Genomic DNA, 17,748 nt, shown 5'->3' with positions numbered 1-17,748 from the left:
TAGGATAATTTAAAAAATTAATTTCTTTTTTTTTTAAAAGATATTATTTATTCATTTGGCAGAGAGAGAGAGAGACAGCAAGAGAGGAAACACAAGCAGGGGGAGTGGGAGAGGGAGAAGCAGGCTTCCGTGGAGCAGGGAGCCCGATGTAGGCCTCGATCCCAGGACCCCGGGATCATGACCTGAACCGAAGGCAGACGCTTAACCGACTGAGCCACCTAGGCACCCCTAAAAAATTAATTTCTTATTACTACATCCTAAAAAATGAACATGGGGGCGCCTGGGTGGCTTAAGTGTAGGTTAAGCGTCTCACTCTTGGTTTCCGCCCAGGTGTCGTGATCTCAGAGTTGTGGGATCGAGCCCCATGTTCGGCTCTGCACTGAGCATTGAGTCTGCTTGTCCCTCTCCCTCTGCTCCTCCCTCTCTCTCTCACTCTCTCAAATAAATAAATAAAATCTTTTTTTAAAAATGAAAATTTTAATACAAAGAAAGAAAGAATAATCTTTCTCTGGAAAGGTTTATAGGCATTCTTACACCAACATTTTGGGCTGCGGACAGGTGAAACCATGGTTAGGAGCCAGCTCTTGGGAATTGTTGGCTTAGGTGTTTGGGTGTGTGTGTGTGTGTGTGTGTGTGTATGTGTGCGTGCGTGCAACCTCTGGGAAGGTGCTTATCCAGGTGAAATCTGGTCGGGACCCACGTCAAGGGCCTGTGTGGGTGCAGAAGGAGAGGAAGAGAGGGAGCAGACTTCGCTGAGCTCTCACTGTGTGTCAGGTACTATGCTTGGGGCTTTTCCACACGTGTGAACTCACTGAATTCTCCCAGCAACATGGAGAAATGCTGCTGCTTTTTAAAACATTTATTGTCACTGTTTTTTAAAAGATTTATTTATTCATTTTAGAGAAAGAGAGAGAGCGGGGGTAGGGGGCAGAGGGAGAGAGAATCCCAAGCAGACTCCACACTCAGTGTGGAGCCCGACGTGGGGCTCAATCCCATGACCCTGAGATCGTGACTGAGCTGAAACCAAGAGTTGGACGCTCCAGCGACTGAGCCATCCAGGCCCCCTGAGAGATGCTTCTTCGTATCTCCATTTTCCAGATGAGAAAACTGAGGCCCAGGAAGGCACAGTGGATGTCCAAGATCACAGAGCCAGGGGTGGGGTCAGTATTTACATCCAGGTCTGTCTGAATTCAAGGCCAGAGCCTTTATTTCTCCAGTGGGCCGAGGGACAGAGATGTTTAAAATCAACTAGAGTCCCAAATTTGTCAGCATAGCGTCCGGTAGAAGTGTGTTTTATTTATTCTTTCTGTCCTGAAATGCTGCGACTAACTCGGTGTCGGCCGCCCCCAGGCCCGTGGAGGGAAGGGTCTCGCCAGGCCCTGCCCTTAAGTCACTTTTTTTTAAAACTTAAACTTCCCCATTCCTCCTCCCCCAACCCCTGGCGACCGCCCATTTACTCGGTCTCTTTGAATTTGCCTGCTGTGCACATTTCATACAAATGGCGTCTACAACATGTGGCCTTCAGTGATGGCTTCTTTGACTCAGCATGGTGTTTGCAAGGCTCGTCCGTGTTGTCGCACGCGTCAGTACATCGTTCCTGTTTATGGCCGAATAATATTCCATCGTATGGATATACCACATTTCCTTTCTTCACCTGTCAGCTGACAGACATTTAGGTTGTTTGCACCTTTTAGCTATTGTGAATTGTGCTGCTATGACATTTTTGTGCAAGTTTCGTCTGAACACCTGCTCTCGATTCTTTTGGTACATATGAGGAGTGGAATTGTTGGGATCATATGGCGAGTCTATGTTTAACTTATTGAGGGACCGCCAGACTGTTTCCACAGCAGCTGCATCATTCTCTGCTCTCGGCAGCAGCGTGTGAGGGTTCCAATTTCCCCACCTCCTTGCCAACACTGGTTATTTTCCTTTTTATAGCCATCCTAGTGGGTGTGGAATGGTATCTCATTGTGGTTTTTGATCGCGTTTTCCTAATGACTAATGACATGAATCATCTTTGCCCTTAACTCTTTGGGGGGCCTCCAGCAGGCCCCTTGCCCCCTGCATGCCTCAGTTTCCTTGTGTCTAAATCGGGATACCATCTAGGGTGGTTGTAAGGGTGAAATGAGTGACTCATGTGAAGAACTAAGCTCCTGTGCCAGACATGCAGTGGGGACTCTCGAGACTGTGTCAGGCAGCCCCGGTCCCATCCTTGCTCAGGCAGGGGAGAGGCTGCCGCTCGGGGGACCCTCCTGGCTCTGACCAGCTGGGACTCTGCAGGGTAAGTTAGAGCTGTTGCCTTCTGCCTGGCTGTCTGCACCTCTCTACCTCCCACCACCCTGCGTGCCTCAGGGATCCGTGACCCTTCCGAGGCTGGGCTGGGACTGGTTTCCAGTCAACCAAGAAGATATTTCTGGAGTGTAGCAGATCCCCTGAGGCCCTTTTTCCATTTCTGTGCACCCTCCCCGGCCTTTGTGTGCTTTCCCTTCTGTGGGCTCTCTCTACAGACTGTACTCAGCTACTGGACCAAACTGGAAGTGCCTGGAAGTTTGCACCCCCTGAAGTGGCCCTTAGCCAACAATGGGGGTGCAGGTGAGAGAGGGCTCAGCTCCTTTGCCTGGCATGGGGAGGATCCTGAGGTATAACGTGTACCCCAGAGTCCCCTGTGGGACAGGCTAAAGCCAGCCTCTGAACCCTTGTTGGCCCACCCTGCTTCCCCCAGTCCCTCTTCAGCGTCCCCTGGGAGCACTGCCTTAGGAAACCACTGAGCTGGGAATCCCCATCTCAGGATCCGCTTCTGGGGAACTTGACCTAAAACCCGCAGCACCTACTGTGTACCAAGCCCTGTGCAAAATGCTGAGATAGACAGTGATAAACAAGATGTGGTTCTTTCCCCTAAGGAGCTCACAGCTTGGTCGGGGCTGGTCCTGACAGCAGTCGTAATGCTAATGGCCAATGTTGCGCACCTACTGTGTGCCGGGCACCAGGCTGACCACTTTACATACTTTACTTCATTAAAACCCTGTTGGGATGCCTGGGTGGCTCAGTCGGTTAAGCATCCGACTCTTGATTTCAGTTCAGGTCATGATCTCAGGGTTGTGAGATCAAGCCCCGCATCAGGCTCTGTGCTCAGCACAGAGTCTGCTTGGGCTTCTCTCTCTTCCTCTCCCTTTGCCCCTCCCCCCACTCATGTTCTCTCCCTCTCTCTGTCTCTAAGTAAGTAAAATTAAGAACAAAAACAAAAACCCTGTAACCCTCTGTGCAGGGACGGTATTATCACCACCACTTTACAGATGAGAAAACCCTTATAATAACTGGACTCATGGGGGCATTTCCTCTGTTCCAGGCAGGTGCCGTTAAGGTGAGGAACCTAGGCCACAAGCAGGTAGAGCCAGAACCAGAAGCAAGTCTGCTTATATACGATACCAGTGCCTGACCCTTGGGCCTCAGGGGCGAGGGCCAGGTCTGGGAGCTCAGCCCTTGGGGCCAGGACCATGCCTCTGTCCTACACGTGGCCCCTGGCCCGACAGGCAGGCTGAGAAGACGCAGGAAGGCCTTGGCCACTCAGAGGGCAGGGGGCTGCGTCTCTCCTATCAGACTGGGGGCTCCCTGAGGTCGGGGGCTAGTCTCAGACTCTCTTATTGGGAACATTATCTTTTTTTAAGTTTCTTCTTTTTTTTTTTTTAATTTTTAAAAGATTTTATTTATTTATTTGACAGAGAGAGAGACACACACAGTGAGAGAGGGAACACAAGCAGGGGGAGTGGGAGAGGGAGAAGCAGGCTTCCTGCTGAGCAGAGAGCCCGATGTGGGGCTCGATCCCAGGACCCTGGGATCATGACCTGAGCTGAAGGAAGATGCTTAACGACTGAGCCACCCAGGCGCCCCTTTTAAGCTTCTATTAGAGAAACTGGCAAACTCACACAGAAGTAGAGAACAAAGCATAATGAACTACCGTACACCCATCCCCAGACTCAGCAGCAATCAACTCATGGCCAATCTGGTTTCATCAACCCCCTGCCCATTCTCCCCCCCGCCGGCCCCACCCTTAGGTGATTTGGAAGAACACCTCAGGCTGCATATTGTTTTACAGATTTTTCTGAACGTGCATCTAAAGATAAAGGCTCTCCTTCAGGAAAAGGACCAAAATCCCTTAATTATAGAGACGTTTGTGAAGGTAAGGACTTGCTTCTCATTTCCTCCTTGTAGCCAGCTCAGGGGAGCCCCATGGCTCTGGGTTTGAGGTTCCTTCTGCTTCCATTTCCAGGGCACAAAAGATGCCCAAGCCGGATGGGCTCTGAGCGTGCGGTGGATTGACTTTGGCCAAGAGCCTCGTCTACCAATGGAGGGCAGGGGCAACCTCTGTGGGCAGCCTGGCTCTGACCCGTCTGCATGGGGCTCCTGGTTCCATCTGCGGACTGCGTTGAGGACTTCGGGACCGTCCCCCTTTGTGGCCCTTAGCTGCAATTAGTGGGCCTCACTGGCCTGTCTTGTGTGTTTATACCTTTCTGCCCCTCATAGTACTGGATGTGGCTCTTTCCATTTGTATGTTTCCTGCACATGGGCACTGCTGTTTTGAAAAAAAAAAAAAAAAAAAAAAAAAAAATTTAACTTTGGTGAATGTCCTTGTGTTCCTTGTGTTGTAATTTTCACTCAGTGCTGTGTTAAAAATCTAGCCTCAGTACTCCAAACTGCTGTGCCATATTCCATGATGTGCATCCCCACAATTTTCTGCCCACCGCCCCCCTCGTGGGAACAAACTGCGGGGCTCCCCCTGCCTGGCCTGTGGGGACCTGGCTGAGACTCCTGGGATGCAGTCATGAGTGGCGCTGTTGGGTCACAGGGCACCTTGTGTTTCATTTGACGGAGCATGGCCACCTGAGTCCATGGTGCGCCCCCTAGCCTACCCCCGCCGGGGCTGGGCTTCCTCCAGCTCTCTCATTTTTGCCCATCCTTTGGAAGTAAGCGGTGTCTGGTGATTTTCAGCACCTCTTCTCATGCGTGTTTGCTTTTGGGGTCTTGTCTCCTTTCACTGCCTGTTCATGTCTCTTGCCCAGTTTGGGGGTAGGATTGCAGTCCTCTCGTTGCTCTGTAGATGCTTCTTGTATCATCTGGTCTAGATGCTAATCCTTGGTGGGTTCTGACATGGCCAGCCTCCGCCATCACTCTGTCCTCTTCGGGCACTTTGAAACCTAACTCCTCTCCCTCCTGCCGGCCGCCCGGCTCCTTTCTGAGTGGATGGCACAGGTGAGACCCTTCTCACTGTCTCTGCCCTTTTGGTAAATGCCAGGCATCCGGGACAGGGTACATCCTGCACCAGGAACTCGCTCTTAGTGTGGGGCTCAGGCACGGGGGAGGGAGGGACTGGCCAGAACAGGACAGCAGCTGCCCCAGAGCCTTTTCCTACTTCTCGGGTGCCCTTGCCCCTGACGGGTCTGGGTCTAACTGGTTCCTTCATTCACACTTACCAGCACTAGGCTGGAGCATGATGTCGGCCCTCAGCCCTCCAACTTGATTAAGACCCTGCCCCTGGCCTCAAAAACTTCAGCTCAGTGGAGAGAAAAAAACACAGCCATTGACCACGGATGTGGCTCGATGGAAGCCTCAGAGAGAGGGCACTCTGGAACACAACTTGGACCACTGCCATTGCTGGTCAGGGAGGGCTTCCCAGAGGAGGTGCCTTTGGTCTGGGCTTCGGAGGCAGCATGAGTATTCTCCAGTCCTCAGCAAGGTCTTATTTAAAGCCCTGAGTGGGAATGGGAGTGGAACTTTTCATCTTTATTTCCAGGGAATATGATTTCTAGGTCTTTCCCTTTCATGGAGTTGAGGGGTCTTTGCCCCTGGCTTCTTCTTCTGAACAGGGGCCAGGGTGACGCACAAGGGAAAGGAGGCTGGCTGGGGGGTTAGCAGATCTGCCTTCTTGGAGTGACCTTGGGCAAGTTCCTTTTCCTCTCTGGACCTAGGCCCCCTCATGTGAATGAGGAGGGCCTGGGGTGGAGAGAACTCTCCCAGGACCTTTCAGAATCCCCAGAATGATGCCACATGGCAGGAATGGCTGTCTTACCCTCTTCTTCACCGCCTATACCCTTCAAGTACAAGGGCACTGAGGGGAGTCTGCCCTGGGTCCATGGCCCCAGGACCTCCCTGGGCTCTCTGCTCTGTAATTCCCCTTTCTACCAGACTGAGGGCAGGCTTGATTTCTTTTTCAGGGTTTGCTCTCAGAGTCTTTTGCATTTTCCTTGCAACAGCGCCTATCAGTTGGGCAGATCCCATGTGTTAGGCTCTAGGCTCAGTGTTTTACTTCGTTTACTTGTCACAAATCTGTGAGGTGGGTACTATTATGCCAAGGGGCTCAGAGAGAGTAAGCCACCTGCCCCAGGTCACCCAGCTTATAAGCGGCAGGACAAGGATTCCAAGCCAGCTCTGTGCCCACTCCAGAGTCCATTTCCTCTGCCTATGCCCACACGGGTCCTCCCTTTCCTAAATTCCTGTTAGCATTCCCTGTTAGCGTTCCCTGGCCAAACCCTCTCTATACTTCTCCCTGACTCCAAACCTTGACCTCACACAGACACCTTTCCCAGAATCACCCCTACTTTCCCCTCTGCCATCCCTCACCCTCTGCCCTCTCTCCTGCTAGAGACTTGTTAGCCCTTCCAGGTGTCTCTCTGTTACTCTGCATCTCCCTGGAGCGCACCCGGGAGCTGGGTGCTGACGCGAAGCCACAGGGATCCCTGAGGCTCCTCATTAGGCTCCAGCCCTGCTGCACAGCCTAGCCCCGAGGAGGGGCTTGGGTGGGGCCTCCGGGCCTCACATCCCTTGGGGTCACTCACTTTCCTGAGGTTGAACAGGGTGAGCCAGGGAGGTCATGCTCTAGGGCCCAGCAGGGCTGGAGATCTGGGCCCTGGCAGCTGGCCTGGCATGTGCCCGAGGTGGCCAGCCTGAAGGTACGTGCTTGTCCTGCTGGAGGCTGCTGGGTTATCAGAGGGGAGTGAATGGGCTGGGACACCCCGTCTCCTAGGACGTGCAGGGACTCACGCCACCTGGGCTCTGTGTGTGTGTGTGTGTGTGTGTGCGTGCGCGCGCGCCTGCTAACTATGCTCGCCCCCGCTGCAGGCCTGGCCCCCGAGGAGGGGTAGTGGGAGTTCTGGGTCCCACACTTGACTCCCCTGCTTCTAACAAATTCAGCAGAGTGTCTGGGACCCAGCAGGCCTCTGACTCATCTGTACTATTATTTTTATGGCTAGGAACCTAAATCACATTTTCTTCTCCCCTGGGCAAAGCCTATCTCCCACATTTGAACCCCAGCTGGTGGAGGGCTGGGAGTGGGGGTGTGAGGTGGGCACTGGGCTGGAAGCACGGCTACCCAGGCTGTGTCCTGAAGCCAGCCCTTTCCCAGCTGCAAAGGCATTCTGCCTCTGGGCCTCAGCTGCCCCCAGTGAGCAGGGCCAACACCACCTGGGATGGGGGTTTGAAGTCTGAAATGAACACCGGGGTGTGTCAGTGGTGTGTAAGTGCCCCAGTGCAACATAAATGTGGGGTGGTGTTGCTGGTCGGGATCTTTTACCTCCACCTAGCGCTGTGCTAGGCCCAGAAAGGGTGACTGGCAGCAACCCCCCCCCCCAACTCTATTTGTTAAGGCCTTAGCCCAGATCCTTGAGAATGGTTTGGGTTGCCTCTTGGCCCCTGAGCCATGGAAGACGGCTGGGTGAGGAGCAGTGGGTGAAGGAATGAGTGAATGAATACATGAAGGGATATCCACCGCTGCAGGTGTTGAGACAGAGGTTACCCCAAACTGCAAGTTATGAGGGGCTGGACCAGATGACTTTGGAGGGGACTTTCCACCCAGGTCTTTTCAAGGTACTGTGACTGAAGCTGAGTTTGCACCCTTTCTAAGAGACCCTCGCTCCCGAGCCTCCCGGTGGCTGGTGCTGGGCTGGGCACAGTACCTTGTGCCCACACACTCCTGCTCTCAGGGGCTCTTGGGAGAGCCGACAGCTAGCAGAACGGAGGCGTACGCAGGTCCTCTGTGATGGGTCAGGGCGGAGACAAGAGAGGGGAGGACATCCTTTGGGAGGTCACGGCTGGGTGTCTGTGTTGGCTCTACCAGCCCCTTGTGGAGCAGCCTGGAAGGCTTCCTGGAGGAATCAGTTTTGAATCTCAATGTGGGAGCCAGTGGGCTGGCCCCTGGTCCCAGCCATCACCAGTTTGTGGACTGGTATGCACCTGCCCCCTGCTTGCCCAGCCATGCCCAGCCTAGGACCCTGGAGGGCAGGAAGGAGGGGTGAGTGCCCAGCGTGGGAGCAGGTTTCAGTTCCCGCTGGCTCACTTGGGTAGTCTCTTGGGAAGCTGGAGCTTCTAGGTGTGGTTCTGACACTATGTGACTTGGCCTGTTCTAATCTCTTAGACCCCATTTCCTCCCCTGCAAATGCGTGGTTAGCAGAGGTGCTCACCCAGGGCCCTTGGGACTCAGGGTGGGGGTCTGCTGGGAGCGGCCTGGCCAGCCCAACCCAAGACCTTGTGCCCTGGAGTGAGCTGGGGGTGGGGGAGACTTCTCTTTGTAATTGCTGCCTCCTGGAGGGCCGTTGGGGGCTGGGAAGTACCCCCAGCAAAGTTCATTCCCTGGCATCTGCCCCCTCCACCCCCCTATCCTTCTGCCACATTTTGTCCCTTCAGTGTTACATTCCACAGAGGAAAGTGATCCTTCACTCAAGGTCTGAGGATTATGGGCCAGAGAGAAGCCTGTGTTGCCCTGGGAACGCTCACGTAGCCTTTTCCCACAGGTACCCTCCTCCCCCCACCAAAGGCTGGGGTTGGGGGTTGATCCCAGCATACCCCAGCCTGAAGGAGCAGCGGGGCATCTGGGGTTAGGGGGCTGGTCAGTCTTTTCCTCCCTCCCTGGGGGTCAGCAACCCAGGGTGGGGATGAACTGGGTTGAGTTTCTAGTGGGCCCTCCCAGGAGGTGGCTAGGGGCTAGCTAGGTCCTGGGGTCTCCACGTGCCTGGGCTTCCCTGCCCCCTCACTTCTGCCCTGACCCCCCTTCTCAGGCTGAAGGCCCCCTATCCCTACTAAGCTGGGGATTTCCGCAGGCTGAGCCAACCACCTGACCCTAATTATGGCGCCTTCATCCTGTTGGGGTTAAGCTCCCAGTGGCCTTCACTGCCTCCACCACAGAACCAAGGCCTGGGGTCAGAGATTCAGGAGGCTCAAGCCTGGTGGGCCCCCTCTGGGAAGAGCTGATGGCCAGTCTTCTCCCTGGGGGCATCAGAGGGTGAGTTGGCGGCTTGTCCTGGGGGGTCTGGGTGGACAAGTTAAGATGTCCAGGGAATGCTGGGGAACGAAGGCGCGGTTTCTCTGGAGAGCCCTTAGGATGGGGGCTGGGCGGGGGTAAGCCCTAGGGAGTTGACCTCTGGAGAGCAGGGAACTCTGAAGATGGGAAACTCCCAGAGGCCCCATTCTCAACCCTGGCTTCATTTAGAATCACCTAGAAAGATTTTTAAAAATACCCATACCTCAGCTCCACTCCTCCTGACATTGATTTCATCAAGCTAGAGCCAGGGTAAGCATTGATATTTGAAAAATTTTCCCCAGGAGATTCTCTTGTAGAGCCAGTTTGAGAAGGCCCTTGAGGGAGGTCACTCCACTCGTTGGGCAAGGCTGGGTTGGAACTTGGTGTTTCTAACCCTCTGGCAGGCCACTTCCTCTTGGCCTCCTCTGTCATCTGGAGGCTCACCGGCTGTCCCATTCATTTCATCATTTAGGTCCTTAGGAGTTGTGTGACCCTGAGCAAGTTGCTTAACTTTGCTGTGCCGCTTTCTCTGCTAGGCCCTAGCAATAAGAATTGAATGAGATGGTGCCTTAATATTAAGGGCCCAGCAGCACTTGAGGGAAGAGTAACCTTCATCCTTCTGCCTTCTGCCTGCAGCCAGGACAGGGTCTGGGCAGAGGTCTCCTTGATCATCCCGCCCATCAGGCAGATGCAAGTGTCAGAGCTCTCTCAGGTGGAGTGGGGAGTGGCTGTCTGGAGGTTCCCTGGGCCCTGAAAGGGAGGTGTGAGGTGGAGGGGAAGTGCTGGAAACGACCTCTCATGCCTTTCTCATTGGAGGGCGTCGCCGGTATGGAGCCTGCAGCTACAGGAATCGCCGCCAGGTGTCACCCTCAGCTCATGCTTGAAGTGAAGACAGCGCAGAAAGAGAAAAAGGAGCTGGGTGGAGAACAGGAGGAGGACGCCCCCCCTCAGGGAGTGGGTGAGCTTGGAGAAGGCCCGGGAGGGTGGGATGGCTGTTAATTTCTGCAGAAAGGTGTTGAGAAAAAGGCTTATTTGTCTGCCTTCAGATATGCTGACAGCAAATCCCAATTCAACAGGCTCTTTATGGGGCACCTGCTGCACGCATAAAGTAAGAATTTTCCTGAACACCTACTATGTGCAGACTCTGTACACACGGTTGTCCCTTCAATATTCACAATAACCCTTATAGTTAGTACGATTATTAGTCCCATGTTACAGATAAGGAAACCGAGGCTCATACTGGTTATGTGTCGGGCCCAAGGTCACCCAGTTGGACAAGGACTGAGGCCTGTCTGGAGCCTAAATTGTTTCTCCTACCCAGATTAACTCGCAGAGAGTTCTAGAATAGGAAACCTGCAGCAGGCTAATTGGGAACCAGTGAGGAGCTCAGACAGGCCACGCTGCCAGCAGGCAGAGGAAGGAGCCACGCTCACTGGGATGGCTGGAAGTGGGGTCGGGATTCGTTCTTGGTGCCGGGCGTGGGCATGCTGCAGACAAAGCAGCAACGAGCCCTGCTCTCTATCTGCTCATGTGCTTCTCTCAGCAAACTCCCCACCCCAGAATTATTTCAGTTTGCTTTTTCTTTTTAAAAGATTTTATTTGTCTATTTTAGAGAGAGAAAGAGCAAGCACAAGCTGGGGGGAGGGCAGTGAGGGAGAGGGAGAGAGAATCTGAAGTCGACTCTGTGCTGAGCACGGAGCCTGATGCAGGGCTCGATCTCACAAATGTGAGATCCTGACCTGAGCCAAAACCAAGAGTTGGACGCTTAACTGACTGGGCCATCCAGGAACCCCTATTTCAGTTCTCTTACCTGTCAATTCCAGGGGCACACTTTGTTCATTCAACACCCTGTCCCTGCTTCCTGCCCGCTGCTGGGCTCCGTACTGACCACTTCTCAGGACAGATACTAAGAGGGACAAGACAAGCCATCCCCCACCTGCAGCTGCCCCACCTTACACCTAGACCAGTGGTCTCCAAGGAGTTTTTGATCATGCCCCCTAACAATTCAAAAAAAATGATTGAGTATGCACTAGTAATATAAGCACATTTTTATATTGTTTACCTTATGAACCACACTCCACTAAGTGAAAAGTTGAGGTTTAAAAAAATAGATGTCCTATTATTTTCCTCCTGTACCTCTGTACCCATACACACACAGCACTTCTTTAGACCCAGCTGTTCCAGGAGATGAGAGGGTAGAGTTGGCCCAACTCCGCTCAATATGAATGTGTGGTCAGTGTTCCAGAACATCCTTGCCCATCCCTTCATGCCCTAGCAATGGATGGAAGAAACTTCAGGGACAGCAGGTGGGAGTGTGGACGGAGAGGAAGCCACGCCTGGGGGGAGGGATCCAGATAATCCAGGCAAGAAGCAGGTTTTTATTTTAAATCCTGATGCTGAAAATTGTGTACTGCTTTTTACACTGTCCCAGGACATAGAGAGCCAGGACGCTGTGTCCCAGGTAATATCTGATTCCATGTACTTTAGGTGGTTCTGTTCCAACAGTTTAAACCACCAGCCCCCCTCCCCCCTTCCCGGAGGTTGGGGAGTATTCCACCTACTACACACACTTGGGACAGGAAGGAGAGAGCCCATCTGGGGAGGCACTTAGGGGCCGCTTTCTCTGGGGCTTCATCCTCCACTGCCCCTCCTGGGTTGGAGGCCCTTGTGTCCCCCTGCCTGGGTAGATCCTCATGTGGGGCCCAACACTTGGGGACCCCCATGAATACGGGTTGCAGGAGAAGAGGGGCAAGATGCTGCATTTGGGGTACGGAGGGAGCCCCGCTATGAGGCCCCCTTACTCAGAGAAGTCTTATGAGAAGCCCCTTCCCTCCAACCCTGGTTGGAGGTGCTGGAGAAGGACCAAAGGGCCTGTGAAGGCATCTGTCTGCCCCTGAGTGTCACTGGCCTGGTGCGGGTGTCTTTGTGAGCAGTGGCTGGGTGTCGGCTTCTGCAGTCACTGGGCGCTTGTTCTGTGGGGTGAGGGGTGTGGGGTGTGGGGGTGGGAGCACTACGTGAGGCTGGGCACGAACAGCCTCACCTACCAACCGTACTCCTGCCAGGTACAACCAGCTACTGCGGCTGCCCGCCATCCGCCTCCTCCCTTCCCTGGGCATGGCCAAGCCGGGGGGCAAATGACTTGGCGGGTACCTCCCCTCCCTTGGACCCACTGGTGCAGGGCGGGCTCACCTAGGGCACAGGCAGGACTCCCAACTAGGTGGGTGCTCTGCCAACACCCCTCCCCGGCTCCCCTCCAGGAGGACGGGGGTGGGGGGGGTGGGGAGGGTGGTGAGGCAAGGGAGGGGGCTCAGGGCAGAGATAGCCCCCCCCCCCACTGGATGGGTAGAGCAGGGCTGAGGAGGCTGAAAGAAGGGGGAGTTGCTCTGTTTAGGGCCCAGGAAATGATTTCCATGCAAATGAGATGCAAACGCCTTAATGAGTTTGCAATTAGGAGAGGAGGCTGCCAGGCCAGGCAGTGCCTGCGGGTTTTATGAATGGGCCTGCGTGGGGTGGGGGTGGCGGCGCGCCGGCCCGCCCCCACATTTCCCTGCCGCTGCGGCCGCGACATGCCGCGCCGCACGTTGCTGCCTCCCGGCCCCGCCGCGACCTGGCCCGCCACCAGCGGGTCAGCTGCTTCAGACGGGGCGCGGGAGTCTGTCGGCCAGAGTCCCCGCCACGCCGGCCCGCCCGCCGGCGACGCGTCGGGCCGACGACACGCCCCCTGGGGCCGGGCGGGGGCTCGCTCCTCTGGCGCCCCTTTTCCCGGTTATTGGAATGGTTTCCTGAAGCAGGAGACAGTGAAGTTAGCCTTCAGGCCCTGTTTCCCTTAGGATGGGCGGTCCTGGGAGGTCATGGCCACGGGAGGGGGGTGCTCCCCTAACTTGGGAGGGGTAGAAGCATAGATGAGAGGAGAGGAACCAGTTCCAATTCCAGAACCCCTGGCCTCCCCAGTCCTCATGTCTGTTCCCACCTGCCTCACCTCAAAAGGCCTGTTCCCACCGCCCCAGGGCACCTGCTTTTTTTTCCCTGCAGTGCCAACTCAGGTCTGCTCTGGGCCTTGCCCGGACCTGGGGCCAAAGACTGGGTCTCCTGGGTGGGTGGTCAGCTCTATTCAGAAAGGGATTCAGCAGAGTTTGAGAGTTTGAGCCCTATTAGGCCACAGACCCCTCCCCTCCCCCACTGCTTTCAGAGTAAATTAACTAATTACCTCCAATTAAAGCGCCATGTTCTCTGTTCCCTCCTGGGCTTCAATCCCCGCCCCTGGGAGTCCTCTTCACCAGGGCTGGGTCTGGAAGGGGGCCTGGCCATTAAGGTGGAAGCAGTGAATCAGTGAGCGGAGCAGGGAAAGGGAGGGGTGGGGGGAAGCCCACAGAGCCATTTACTTTCTGGGAGTGGTCCAGGCAGCCAGGTCCTCTGCCTTCCTTGGGGTCTGGGCACGGAGGCCCACGTGGGGCCTGTGAAGGTTGGGAGCAGGGGCCACCTTTGGAGGGAAGACCTGGGCCTGTGCAGATGCTGAGGCCCTGAGGGTAGCCCTTCTCAGAAAAAGCCACTTCAGGGGCAGTTTCTAGGAGCTGCCAATTCTTGGTGGCACCTGTTGCCTCCCTCACCCAACACACCTGGAGAGACTCCAGATGCCCAGGGATCCATCCGGTCTCTCCTCCCTCTAGCCCCAGCTCCTCTGGCTTACAGCAGTGAGAACACACTTTCATTCTTGTCCTCCTGCCCCTTTGTGGCCCTAGCACTAACATGGCCTGCACCACCCTGACACAGCCCTAACAACCCCCTTGCCCCACGTGTGAGACGTGATGGGGAGGATGACTGGCAGCCAGAGGCAGAGAGATGGGTTGTTGACCTGGGTCTCACCTCTCGGGGAGCTGGCCTTTCTCGAGACAGACAGTACCACACCAGGCTGTGACTCAGGCCCCTACCCCACCTTGAGCCCCACCATGCCATGGATCTGGGCTTGGGCCATCCTTGCGTAGGGGAAGGGGGGGCGGTGGAGGCAGAGATTTGTCAATTGCAGACTTCTATCTGGGGTCACCTCTCCGAGCCGGGGGCACTGCAGCCATCAGAGTGAGTGGATGTGTGAGCCATCCAGGGCAGGGACAGGGCTTCACACACAGAAAAGGCTGTCCCTGGTGTGTCCTGAGCCCCCCTCTGCCAGCTTGGCTTCCCCGCCGCTGTCTACTGAAAGCCGGCTCAAAACCCCCCAACTCCAGAAAGGCTTCAACGTGCCTCCCTTTTTTTTTTTTTTTTAAAGATTTTATTTATTTATTTGACAGAGAGAGAGACACAGCGAGAGAGGGAACACAAGCAGGGGGAGTGGGAGAGGGAGAAGCAGGCTTCCCGCCAAGCAGGGAGCCCAGTGTGGGGCTCGATCCCAGGACCCTGGGATCATGACCTGAGCGGAAGGCAGACGCTTAACGACTGAGCCACCCAGGCGCCCCAACGTGCCTCCTTTATTTGTGGCCAGTATGCTACTCTCAACTGGCTCCTGGTTTTCACTCGTTTCTGTTACTCTGGTCCCCTTCTCCAGAACCTCCGCGAGGGGCTCTGCAGGACTCTGTTCTTCCCTGCACTTCCCAGTGGCCAGCAGAGGGCGCCCCCCAAAGACGGAGGCACCAGGGAAGGAACAATCTTCTTCCCTGGCTCTCGGCACTGTGCAAAGTCCAGGCTCGGTTTGTGTAAAATGAAACTGACCCAGGATGCCTTCCTTCCTGGGATCTAGACTTAACCTGTCCGCAGAGTGCTAGAGGTTCTTAGACTACGGGTTGAACCCAGTAGCTGCCTTGGAGATGAACCCAGGTGGCCTTGGGCAGGAAGGAGAGGATGAGGGAGCCGCCCGCTCCCAGCAGTCCAAATGGGGAAGGGGCACTGGAGATCGTCAGCTTTCCTTCCCTCACCCTGGGAGAAGAGTTGGGAGGGGCTGCAGAAAATAGCTGTTGTCTTGCCCCATGGGAAGGGCTGCGGTGGATATCAGGGTGACATTTGGATTCCTGGCAGGATGGGCAGCTGGTCAGTTTGGGATCCTCCAGGGATGTAAGATCCACCCCTTGGTGGATTACATTACATTTCTGGGGAGTTCTTTACAAACAGGTGTATAGGGCACAAACTGGTAATACGGGTGAATTCATGCCAGTCTGGGAGGGGCCCTCCTGACACTCATTCCTGTGGATGTGGCCCTAGGGCCCTGGGCAGCAGTCTGCTCTTCTGCCATCCGTTCTGAGTGTGCATGGTGAGATGCTGGTCTTCCCCTTTTGGAAATGCTGGGAAATAGGCTCTGTGTCCATCCTGAACATTCCACTTCTTCCAGGGACATAATAGAAGGGGAGTGGGGCCACAGTATCTTTTAGGTGCCCCACGCCACGAAAGGTGGAGTGGGGAAGGGCTTGCTGTTGGGTCATCTCACACAAAAGCCTGGGAATGTGACTGGGAAGGGAAAAAGAGAGACAGGACACCAGGAGCGGTTCTTTCTTGGGTTTGGGGTTTGGGGAGGGGACAACACGAAGAAATACCCGGTGGGCTCGGTTCCAGGACACCCGGGTACGGAACAGGGGGCTGGCCGTAATGGTCTAGCAGGAGCGAGCGATGGCGAAGTAGGCAGATGAATGGGGGAGCGCTGCGCCCACCCCGGCTCCCCCCAAGGCCCTCTCCCCCAGCTCTCCCCAGCCCGGCCCGCCGCGGCCCCTCCTCCAGACCTGGGCGCCGCCTCCCCCTCCCCTCCTCCTCCCCCTCCCACCCGGCGCTGCAGCTGCTGCCGACGGACCATTCTGCACGTAGCGAATGGAGGAGCCGCACAAGGGAGGCCTCAAGTGCGCGCGCGCGCGGGGGCCGGAGCCGCGCGGGCGGGGGAGCGGCTGCGAGCGCGCGTGCGCGTGCGGCGCCCGTCCTGAGCGCGCGCGCTGAGCTCCGGAGCGCGCGGCTACTCTGCGCGCCGAGGTTAGGGATGCTCGGGGGGTGGGGCACCGGGTGGGGCTCCCCCCGCCGCTCCAGGCCCTCCCAGGCCGGTCCCCAGTCCAGAGAACCCCACCTTTACCCAGCCCCCTTTTCATCTTCCACCCCACTAGTACGGTCCTTAGCGCGTAGTAGGCTCTTCATGAGGACTCTGTACCTGAATCCAGGGCAGGCCCCTAAGGCCTGTAGAGGGCCTTCAAAACACGGCTGTCAAGGAAAAACAAGCGAATGCTTTGACCTCTGTTTTTCTGAGATGGGGGACTCCCAAGTGTGTGCCTTTCCCTGTCACCTCCTCCCACTGTATGTCACCTGCACAGCTCCCACTCCCTGGGCTGTCCAGGATGGGACTGCGCTCAGCCCACCAGCTTGGCAGAGGTGTGGTATGGTGAACACAGAGTCTGTGTCCTGACATCACCCAGGAGGGCAGGGAGGCCATGCCAGGCTGTGCCGGGCAGTGCTCATCTTGGAAGTGTCTGCTGAGACCCGGCGCACCCTCCTGACTTCCTGAGCCCCTGATCTCAAGGGGCTGGTAAGTGGGTAGCCTGGGGGCTGCCCTTTCCTTGCCCAGTATCCTCACTCCACCCTCCCTGCCACTCAGAGGCATGGGATGAGGCCTCTCTGGGCTGTGCAGGCTTTGGTGCAAAAGGCAGGTGCAAAGTCTTGTGAAGGGGTGTCTGAGTAAGATAGGTTCCCTTTTGGACCTCCTGTCGCGGTGGTAGGAATGAGTAGAAGGGGACTGGTTAGTGGCATGTGGGGGTGAAGGTGGCTGAGGGTTCTTTATCATGCATGTTAACTTGAACTTGCCCAAGTTTGATCTCTCTGAGCCACAGTTTCCTGTCTAATGGGAATACAGCATTCATCTAGTGGGGCTCTTGAGGATTAAAACGTAGTCTGCATCTAACATGCCTCACGTTTTGGAGACAGATGCTTAGTAAGAGCTAAATCTTTTTATTATTATTGTGCATAAACTGGCTGAAAGGCTGGGGACATTGCCCTTAGCTGCATTTCTGTGGATGGAGTGAATTCAAATCCCAGAGCTGGCAGCTCCTTGGAATTTAGAGGTGGGTTTTCAGAAAACTATAGCGGAACCAGTAATATGTCATACTTCTGTCATCATCCAAGAATGAACCATTTCACATGAGTTTTCCAAATATTAATATCTGAGACCTTAAAAAGATATTTTGGATGGAAATCACTAGTGGGTATTACATACTTTCCTGCCTTCTTAATCAGAGGTTACAGAACATGTGAGTCTTTATGACTCAAAGTTGTGGTTACAAGTGTCCATCACTATCCTGGTTGTAATACAGTGAAAACCCAAGGCCTTGTTTGGCCCCACACTAAAGGCCCTTTCCATGATGGCTACTTTTCATAGTTCTTGTGTCTACTTTTTAGAATTCTTCATCACTTCATCAGCTCTCTTCCTATTAGCTCACTTCCACTCCAGTCACTCTGTCTGCCTGCAGACCATCACCCCACCTCATTCTTAACTTGTTTCTATTCTGCTC

The 17,748-nt window shown here is 55.1% G+C and overlaps 1 long non-coding RNA gene across 1 annotated transcript; it reads left to right on the top strand.

Annotated features, from left to right (window-relative positions):
- Window positions 1-2,156: 2,156 nt before the first annotated feature.
- On the top strand, window positions 2,157-4,582 carry LOC123836957 (uncharacterized). Its single transcript, XR_006789127.2, has 3 exons — window positions 2,157-2,281; window positions 4,094-4,177; window positions 4,268-4,582. It is a non-coding gene; the product is annotated as an uncharacterized LOC123836957 (long non-coding RNA).
- The last annotated feature ends 13,166 nt before the right edge of the window (window positions 4,583-17,748 follow it).

The sequence above is a fragment of the Mirounga angustirostris genome, unplaced genomic scaffold, assembly GCF_029215605.1.
Source record: "Mirounga angustirostris isolate CCGP_5_RB_7025 unplaced genomic scaffold, mMirAng1.0.hap1 SCAF_8, whole genome shotgun sequence".
Lineage (NCBI taxonomy): Eukaryota > Metazoa > Chordata > Mammalia > Carnivora > Phocidae > Mirounga > Mirounga angustirostris.
The sequence above is the reverse complement of the archived record's forward strand: the minus strand, read 5'-3'. Positions and strand labels throughout refer to the sequence as shown.